The sequence below is a fragment of the Entelurus aequoreus genome, linkage group LG25 (genome assembly GCF_033978785.1).
Source record: "Entelurus aequoreus isolate RoL-2023_Sb linkage group LG25, RoL_Eaeq_v1.1, whole genome shotgun sequence".
In the NCBI taxonomy this organism is placed as follows: Eukaryota; Metazoa; Chordata; class Actinopteri; order Syngnathiformes; family Syngnathidae; genus Entelurus; species Entelurus aequoreus.
Window position 1 is genome coordinate 14,327,743 of NC_084755.1, and position 9,634 is coordinate 14,337,376.

At 42.1% G+C, this 9,634-nt stretch overlaps 1 protein-coding gene across 2 annotated transcripts in view; it reads right to left on the reverse strand.

Annotated features, from left to right (window-relative positions):
• The window catches only part of gpr139 (G protein-coupled receptor 139), a 122,441-nt gene that overhangs the window by 103,968 nt on the left and 8,839 nt on the right, over window positions 1-9,634 (reverse strand). The window lies entirely within an intron of this gene.

Below are 9,634 nucleotides of genomic sequence, written 5' to 3' on the forward strand. Positions count from 1 at the left end.
CTCATAAAGTGATACATTTTTATTAGTTTTTTTTTTACTTTTCACACTTAAATTACAAGATCAACTTCAGATATATCTGTCGATTTTACGTTTGAACTATTATTTTGTTTGTTTTATGCTCTTTTGTCAAATAAAACTTTGATGTTTTTATATGGCAACCACACAATATATGCAATATTTTTTCCACATAAAACATTTTAAAGTGACATTTTTTAAGTAATAATTCATTGTAACAGATTTTTTCTCTTTTTTTTTTTTTTTCTCTCGACCAATGGCAAAAAAATAAAAAATAAACAAAGACAAAAGAAAAAAAAACAGCCTGCATGGCAGCTTTGTGTCAACATTGCAACTTTTTCTCGTTAGATTTCACCTCATTCCACTGTTTTAAAATGTTTTATTTTTTATTTTTGCAATACTATTAATTTTGCAATTTTTGCAGAATGTGTGGGGGACTGGTAAACGATTAGCTGCGGGCCGCAAATGGCCCCCGGGCCGCACTTTGGACACCTCTGATGTAGGCTGACCATATTCTGAAATCCCCAAAAGAGGACACGTATATGCGTGCCAAGGCGGGCAGCACGCCAAGGCCGGTACTAGGTGAAAATTTGCCAATGATACTCGAACTTGCTTTATAAATAATATATTTATTTAAATAAGGCGTTTTTTCAAAATGGGGGTCCCACAGTAAATTTTTGGGGTCCCACTTTTTTTGTAAGTGTTTTGAAAAAAAATTGTCCTGTTATATCTCAAATTCTATATTGTGTCTTGGAAAAAGGTGGTCATAAATGTTACTTAATTGAAATTTGTATGCATATGTAAATGTATTCAGTTATAAACATTCATTCACTTTCTTCTTTCCTTCATGGATCTAAACTTTACCGCTGCTGGTAGTTTTTTCTATGTTTTTATTTAATAAGTTGTAGGTGTATTTATTTCAGTATAAAAGTGCAAAAAGTGTTTTGCTTGGGTCATGAAATGATGATAATGGTGTGCCAGGGCATACATACATTTTATATTTAACGCTTAAATCTCTGGAGTCTACATCAACTTCAGATCTATTCCTCATTTCAAAATGTTTTAGTTTTTTTTTTATGTTGTTTTTTTGTTTGTTTGTTTTCCGCCCTTTTTTGTCAAACAAAACTATGTTTTTAACGGCAAACACACAAAATATGCAAAATCTTCCTCCAAAAATATTTTTCAAAGTGGAATATTTGATGTGAAGTAATCGGAACCTTGGATAGGTCAATAATACATAATAACATTGATTTTGATTCAATATTATGTTTTGAGCAATGACAGTTTGAAAAAAAACAAAAAAAACCAGCTTTGTTTTAATTAGTAAATAAGCTTTGACTTAGATGTCTTTTTAGTCTCTCAATATTATTTCATAAAGCCTTTTCCCGTGCCTGTGCTATTTGAGGCAACATTTATTCAATCGTAAGAGCCATTCAAGAATTAAAATAGGTTAACCACTGTTAACTAACAAGTAGGGTTGTACGGTATACCGATATTAGTATAGTACCGCAATACTAATGAATCATTTTCGCCCTCGTCGTCGTCACGTCTTGACATTGCTGGTTTACGAGCAGAGGAGCATGTTCGGCAGCACACAATCACAGAGTACTTACAAGCAGACACGGTGTGTAGACAGAAAAGGGAGAATGGACGCATTTTGGCTTAAAAACTAAAGATAAAGATGAAGTTATAACACTGAAACGCCCTTAGGAAGAGGTGCTTTAAGACATGGCTAGCTAGCTAGCGGCTAACGTCCATCCGCCGTCTGCAGTGTTGTAGCTACTTCTAAATCACTAATCCTCGCCTCCATGGCGACAAATAAAGTAAGTTTCTTACAAGTATCATCCCTGCAGGACGAGGAATAGCTAAACATGCTTCACTACACACCGTAGCTCACCGGCATCACAATGTAAACAAACGCCATTGGTGGATCTACACCTAACATCCACTGTAATGATACCAAGTACAGGAGCGATACTACTATGATTAGGTCTGTATTTTTTGCCATCACAACATCTTATTTCGTTTTTTTTTTAATGTATATTATGTTTATAAACTCAGGAAATATGTTCCTGGACACATGAGGACTTTGAATATGACCAATGTATGATCCTGTAACTACTTGGTATCAGATTGATACCTACATTTGTGGTATCATCCAAAACTAATGTAAAGTATCCAAACAACAGAAGAATAAGTGATTATTACATTTTAACATAAGTGTAGATAGAACATGTTAAAAGAGAAAGTAAGCAGATATTAACAGTAAATGAACAAGTAGATTAATAATTCATGTTCTACCACTTGTCCTTAATAATGTTGACATAATAATAGAATGGAAAATGACACAATATGTTACTGCATATGTCACCAGACTAAATTAGGAGCCTTTGTTTGTTTACTTACTACTAAAAGACAAGTTGTCTTGTATGTTCACTATTTTAACTTGCAAAGAGAAACATAATGTTTACAATAAAGCCAATAATGGCATTTTTTGTGGTCCCCTTTACTTAGAAAAGTACCGAAAAGTATGGGAATAATTTTGGTACAGGTACCAAAATATTGGTATCAGGACAACACTAACAGGAAGTTAACCGACAAAGTTAACCGACAAATTATGACAAAGTGGCAAGTGCTAACAGTAAATGTTAACAGGTAGCTTTGACTTTGATGTCTTTTTAGCCTCTCAATACACTTTCATAAAGCCTTTCAAAGCTGTGCTAATATCATTGCATTGCATATTGGATACAAACCCCGTTTCCATATGAGTTGGGAAACTGTGTTAGATGTAAATATAAACAGAATACAATGATTTGCAAATCCTTTTCAACCCATATTCAATTAAATGCACTACAAAGACAAGATATTTAATGTTGAAACTCATAATATTTTTTTTTTTGCAAATAATTGACTTAGAATTTAATGGCTGCAACACGTGCCAAAGTAGTTGGGAAAGGGCATGTTCACCACTGTGTTACATGGCCTTTCCTTTTAACAACACTCAGTAAACGTTTGGGAACTGAGGAGACACATTTTTGAAGCTTCTCAGGTGGAATTCTTTCCCATTCTTGCTTGATGTACAGCTTAAGTTGTTCAGCAGTCCGGGGGTCTCCTTTGTGGTATTTTAGGCTTCATAATGCGCCACACATTTTCAATGGGAGACAGGTCTGGACTACAGGCAGGCCAGTCTAGTACCCGCACTCTTTTACTATGAAGCCACATTGATGTAACACGTGGCTTGGCATTGTCTTGCTGAAATAAGCAGGGGCGTCCATGGTAACGTTGCTTGGATGGCAACATATGTTGCTCCAAAACCTGTATGTACCTTTCAGCATTAATGACGCCTTCACAGATGTGTAAGTTACCCATGTCTTGGGCACTAATACACCCCCATACCATCACAGACGCTGGCTTTTCAACTTTGCGCCTAGAACAATCTGGATGGTTCTTTTCCTCTTTGGTCCGGAGGACACGACGTCCACAGTTTCCAAAAACAATTTGAAATGTGGACTCTTCAGACCACAGAACACTTTTCCACTTTGTATCAGTCCATCTTAGATGAGCTCAGGCCCAGCGAAGCCGACGCCGTTTCTGGGTGTTGTTGATAAATGTTTATCAGTTTGAACATGAAATATGTTGTCTTTGTAGTATATGCAACTGAATATTTGTTTAAAATGATTTGCAAATCATTGTATTCCGTTTATATTTAAACTACCGTTCAAAAGTTTGGGGTCACATTGAAATGTCCTTATTTTTTAAGGAAAAGCACTGTACTTTTCAATGAAGATAACTTTAAACTAATCTTAACTTTAAAGAAATACACTCTATACATTGCTAATGTGGTAAATGACTATTCTAGTTGCAAATGTCTGGTTTTTGGTGCAATATCTACATAGGTGTATAGAGGCCCATTTCCAGCAACTATCACTCCAGTGTTCTAATGGTACAATGTGTTTGCTCATTGGCTCAGAAGGCTAATTGATGATTAGAAAACCCTTGTGCAATCATGTTCACACATCTGAAAACAGTTTAGCTCGTTACAGAAGCTACAAAACTGACCTTCCTTTGAGCAGATTGAGTTTCTGGAGCATCACATTTGTGGGGTCAACTAAATGCTCAAAATGGCCAGAAAAAGAGAACTTTCATCTGAAACTCGACAGTCTATTCTTGTTCTTAGAAATGAAGGCTATTCCACAAAATTGTTTGGATGAACCCAAACTTTTGAACGGTAGTGTACATCTAACACAATTTCCCAACTCATATGGAAACGGGGTTTGTACATCAAAATCTAACAAAAGATCTAAGAAGTGAAGGAGAATAATTCAAAGGAGCGTCGTATCGTCCATCATAGGTTGTCATTCATGAATTTTAGATGAGATATTTGTTTAGCCTACCAAAAAGTAAATAACACGTCCAAAAGGAAATTGGGTCAGCTAGGTTGCTTCCTTTTTTTCCTCGACTCCAATTTAGAGGAAGCACGACATAAGAATAATGACTGTGTGAGGGAGACAATATAAGATGTGAATAAAACATAACCGGGAGGTGGGGGGAAGAAGAAAAATAATGAAGAGAAAGAATATGTGCGGTCATCGTATGGAATACGTGCCTCTGGATGTCAACGCCATCGCTGGGGAAATTAGCACGTAGCGTTCATTTGCACCTCCGGATGCAGCGCCACTGAGAAAGCAGGTTTTGTTTACGTTTCTTGTCTCACTGGGACAGTCCAGCTGCTCCAAAATATAAATAACAAGATGCTAACGGGCATGCTAACCTCCCGAGCTTTGCTCCTGCAGCAGAATTAGGGTGATATTCGTCATTACCTAAAAATCATTTATATATTTTTTTAGTCAATCTGATCTTACATTTTTGTTAGTTTTTTTGTGCTGTTTGAAGATGTGGTTGTTTTGTTTGATCAAGTGCACCCATTAGAGCGCATTTATATAATGATCTTCTTTCACAAATACACCCTTATGTTTTACCGTTTTCATGTTCAATCTTAAAGCAGTGTGCCAAAAATAGCGATATTTTATTTAACGATTAAAATATTTTTTTGTATTGCTAAAACTGTTTGAGGAATAACGACAATAGAGGTTAATTGCTTATAATTAAAGATAGTGTTGCATGCTAAGGTGGCTCTTTATTGCTCTCTAGCGACACGATGTGGTACTAGACGGTATAACAGCTGATAGTATTTGTTATTATAGCGTTATCATACCATGTATAGTGTTTATGTACATTGTGATCATCTTTTTGCATTAAAGATTAGATATTTGTATGATTATTTTTTTTTACTACACAATATTATCCTACGAATGAATTATGTTTTTTTTATTATTTTTTTTACAGTTGTGTAACATTGAAACAAATGCGCTGTCACTCGATTAAAAATATATACTGTTATATATTATTTTATATGTGTACTTACAATTTCTATAATTGATAAAAACTAAATAAAGTTAAAAAAAAATAATATTATTGAATGAGTTGATCAAGTGCACCCATTAGAGCGCATGTTAATATAATGATCTTCTTTCACAGTTACACGCCTCTGTTTTACTGTTTTCATGTTCAATCTTAAAGCAGGGTGCCAAAAATAGCGACATTTTATGTCAAGATTAAAATATTGTTTTGTATTGCTAAAACGGTTTGAGGAAAAACGACAATAGAGGTTAATGGCCTATAATAAAAGATAGTATTGCATACTAAGGTGGCTCTTTATTGCTCTCTAGCGAGACGATGTGGTACTAGAAGGTATGACAGCTGTTGGTATTTATTATTATATCATAATCATACCATGTATAGTGATTATGTACATTGTGACCATATTTTTGCATTAAAGATGAGATATTTGTATAATTTTTTTAATACGAAATTTTATCCTACAAATGAATTATGATTTTTTGTATATTTTTTTGCAGTTGTGTAACATTGAAACAAATGCGCTGTCACTCGTTATTTAAAAATATATACTTTTATATATTAAATTATATGTGTACTTACAATTTCTATGATTAATAAAAACTAAATAAAGTAATACAAAAAAGAATATTATTGAATATGTTGATCAAGAGCACCCATTAGAGTGCATATTCATGAAATGATCTTTTATTGATTGATTGAAACTTTTATTAGTAGATTGCACAGTACAATTGACCACTAAATGGTAACACCCAAATAAGTTTTTCAACTTGTTTAAGTCGGGGTCCACGTAAATCAATTCATGGATTCACAGTTACACCCCTCTGTTTTACTGTTTTCATGTTCAATCTTTAAAGCAGGGTGCCAAAAAATAGCGATATTTTATGTAAAGATTAAAAGATATATGCTAAAAATGCCCGAGGAAAAACGACGATAGAGGTTAATGGCTTATAATTAGGTGAGGGATCAGACAAAGAGCAGCTCGAAGACTTCTATGGAAATACAAGAACCGAGACTCAGATTTCCCTCGCCCGGACGCGGGTCACCGGGGCCCCCCTCTGGAGCCAGGCCCGGAATTGGGGCACGACGGCGAGCGCCTGGTGGCCGGGCCTGTCCCCATGGGGCCCGGCCGGGCACAGCCCGAAGAGACAACGTGGGTCCCCCCTCCAATGGGCTCACCACCCATAGCAGGGGCCATAGAGGTCGGGTGCAATGTGAGCTGGGCGGAAGCCGAAGGCAGGGCACTTGGCGGTCCGATCCTCGGCTACAGAAGCTAGCTCTTGGGACGTGGAACGTCACCTCGCTGGGGGGGAAGGAGCCTGAGCTAGTGCGCGAGGTGGAGAAGTTCCGGCTAGATATAGTCGGACTCACTTCGACGCACAGCAAGGGCTGCGGAACCAGTTCTCTCGAGAGGGGATGGACTCTCTTCCACTCTGGCGTTGCCGGCAGTGAGAGGCGACGGGCTGGGGTGGCAATTCTTGTTTCCCCCCGGCTCAGAACCTGCATGTTGGAGTTCAACCCGGTGGACGAGAGGGTAGCTTCCCTCCGCCTTCGGGTGGGGGGACGGGTCCTGACTGTTGTTTGCGCTTACGCGCCAAACAGCAGCTCAGAGTACCCACCCTTTTTGGATTCACTCGAGGGAGTACTTGAGGGTGCTCCCCCGGGTGATTCCCTCGTTCTACTGGGGGACTTCAACGCTCATATTGGCAACGACAGTGAAACCTGGAGAGGCGTGATTGGTAAGAATGGCCGCCCGGATCTGAACCCGAGTGGTGTTTTGTTATTGGACTTTTGTGCCCGTCACGGATTGTCCATAACGAACACCATGTTCACGCATAAGGGTGTCCATATGTGCACTTGGCACCAGGACACCCTGGGCCGCAGTTCCATGATCGACTTTGTAGTTGTGTCATCGGATTTGCGGCCTCATGTTTTGGACACTCGGGTAAAGAGAGGGGCGGAGCTTTCTACCGATCACCACCTGGTGGTGAGTTGGCTGCGATGGTGGGGGAGGATGCCGGACAGACCTGGCAGGCCCAAACGCATTGTGAGGGTTTGCTGGGAACGTCTGTCAGAGAGAGTTTCAATTCCCACCTCCGGAAGAACTTTGAACATGTCACGAGGGAGGTGCTGGACATAGAGTCCGAGTGGACCATGTTCCGTACCTCTATTGTCGAGGCGGCTGATTGGAGCTGTGGCCGCAAGGTAGTTGGTGCCTGTCGTGGCGGAAATCCTAGAACCCGTTGGTGGACACCGGCGGTGAGGGATGCCGTCAAGCTGAAGAAGGAGTCCTATCGGGTTCTTTTGGCTCATAGGACTCCTGAGGCAGCGGACAGGTACCGACAGGCCAAGCGGTGTGCGGCTTCAGCGGTCGCGGAGGCAAAAACTCGGACATGGGAGGAGTTCGGGGAAGCCATGGAAAACGATTTCCGGACGGCTTCGAAGCGATTCTGGACCACCATCCGCCGCCTCAGGAAGGGGAAGCAGTGCACTATCAACACCGTGTATGGTGAGGATGGTGTTCTGCTGACCTCGACTGCGGATGTTGTGGATCGGTGGAGGGAATACTTCGAAGACCTCCTCAATCCCACCAACACGTCTTCCTATGAGGAAGCAGTGCCTGGGGAATCTGTGGTGGGCTCTCCTATTTCTGGGGCTGAAGTTGCTGAGGTAGTTAAAAATCTCCTCGGTGGCAAGGCCCCGGGGGTGGATGAGATCCGCCCGGAGTTCCTTAAGGCTCTGGATGCTGTGGGGCTGTCTTGGTTGACAAGACTCTGCAGCATCGCGTGGACATCGGGGGCTGTACCTCTGGATTGGCAGACCGGGGTGGTGGTTCCTCTCTTTAAGAAGGGGAACCGGAGGGTGTGTTCTAACTATCGTGGGATCACACTCCTCAGCCTTCCCGGTAAGGTCTATTCAGGTGTGCTGGAGAGGAGGCTACGCCGGATAGTCGAACCTCGGATTCAGGAGGAACAGTGTGGCTTTCGTCCTGGTCGTGGAACTGTGGACCAGCTCTATACTCTCGGCAGGGTCCTTGAGGGTGCATGGGAGTTTGCCCAACCAGTCTACATGTGTTTTGTGGACTTGGAGAAGGCATTCGACCGTGTCCCCCGGGAAGTCCTGTGGGGAGTGCTCAGAGAGTATGGGGTATCGGACTGTCTGATTGTGGCGGTCCGCTCCCTGTATGATCAGTGTCAGAGCTTGGTCCGCATTGCCGGCAGTAAGTCGGACACGTTTCCAGTGAGGTTTGAACTCCGCCAAGGCTGCCCTTTGTCACCGATTCTGTTCATAACTTTTATGGACAGAATTTCTAGGCGCAGTCAGGGGCGTTGAGGGGATCCGGTTTGGTGGCTGCAGGATTAGGTCTCTGCTTTTTGCAGATGATGTGGTCCTGATGGCGTCATCTGGCCAGGATCTTCAGCTCTCACTGGATCGGTTCGCAGCTGAGTGTGAAGCGACTGGGATGAGAATCAGCACCTCCAAGTCCGAGTCCATGGTTCTCGCCCGTAAAATGGGAGTGCCATCTCCGGGTTGGGGAGGAGATCTTGCCCCAAGTGGAGGAGTTCAAGTACCTCGGAGTCTTGTTCACGAGTGAGGGAAGAGTGGATCGTGAGATCGACAGGCGGATCGGTGCGGCGTCTTCAGTAATGCGGACGCTGTATCGGTCTGTTGTGGTGAAGAAGGAGCTGAGCCGCAAGGCAAAGCTCTCAATCTACCGGTCGATCTACGTTCCCATCCTCACCTATGGTCATGAGCTTTGGGTTATGACTGAAAGGACAAGATCACGGGTACAAGCGGCCGAAATGAGTTTCCTCCGCCGGGTGGCGGGTCTCTCCCTTAGAGATAGGGTGAGAAGCTCTGTCATCCGGGAGGAGCTCAAAGTAAAGCCACTGCTCCTCCACATCGAGAGGAGCCAGATGAGGTGGTTCGGGCATCTGGTCAGGTTGCCACCCGAATGCCTCCCTAGGGAGGTGTTTAGGGCACGTCCGACCGGTAAGAGGCCACGGGGAAGACCCAGGACACGTTGGGAAGAATATGTCTCCCGGTTGGCCTGGGAACGCCTCTGGCTTCCCTGCTTAGGCTGCTGCCCCCGCGACCCGACCTCGGATAAGCGGAGGAAGATGGATGGATGGATGGATGGATGGGCTTATAATTAAAGCTTGTGTTGCATGTGGCTCTTTATTGCTCTCTAGCGACACGA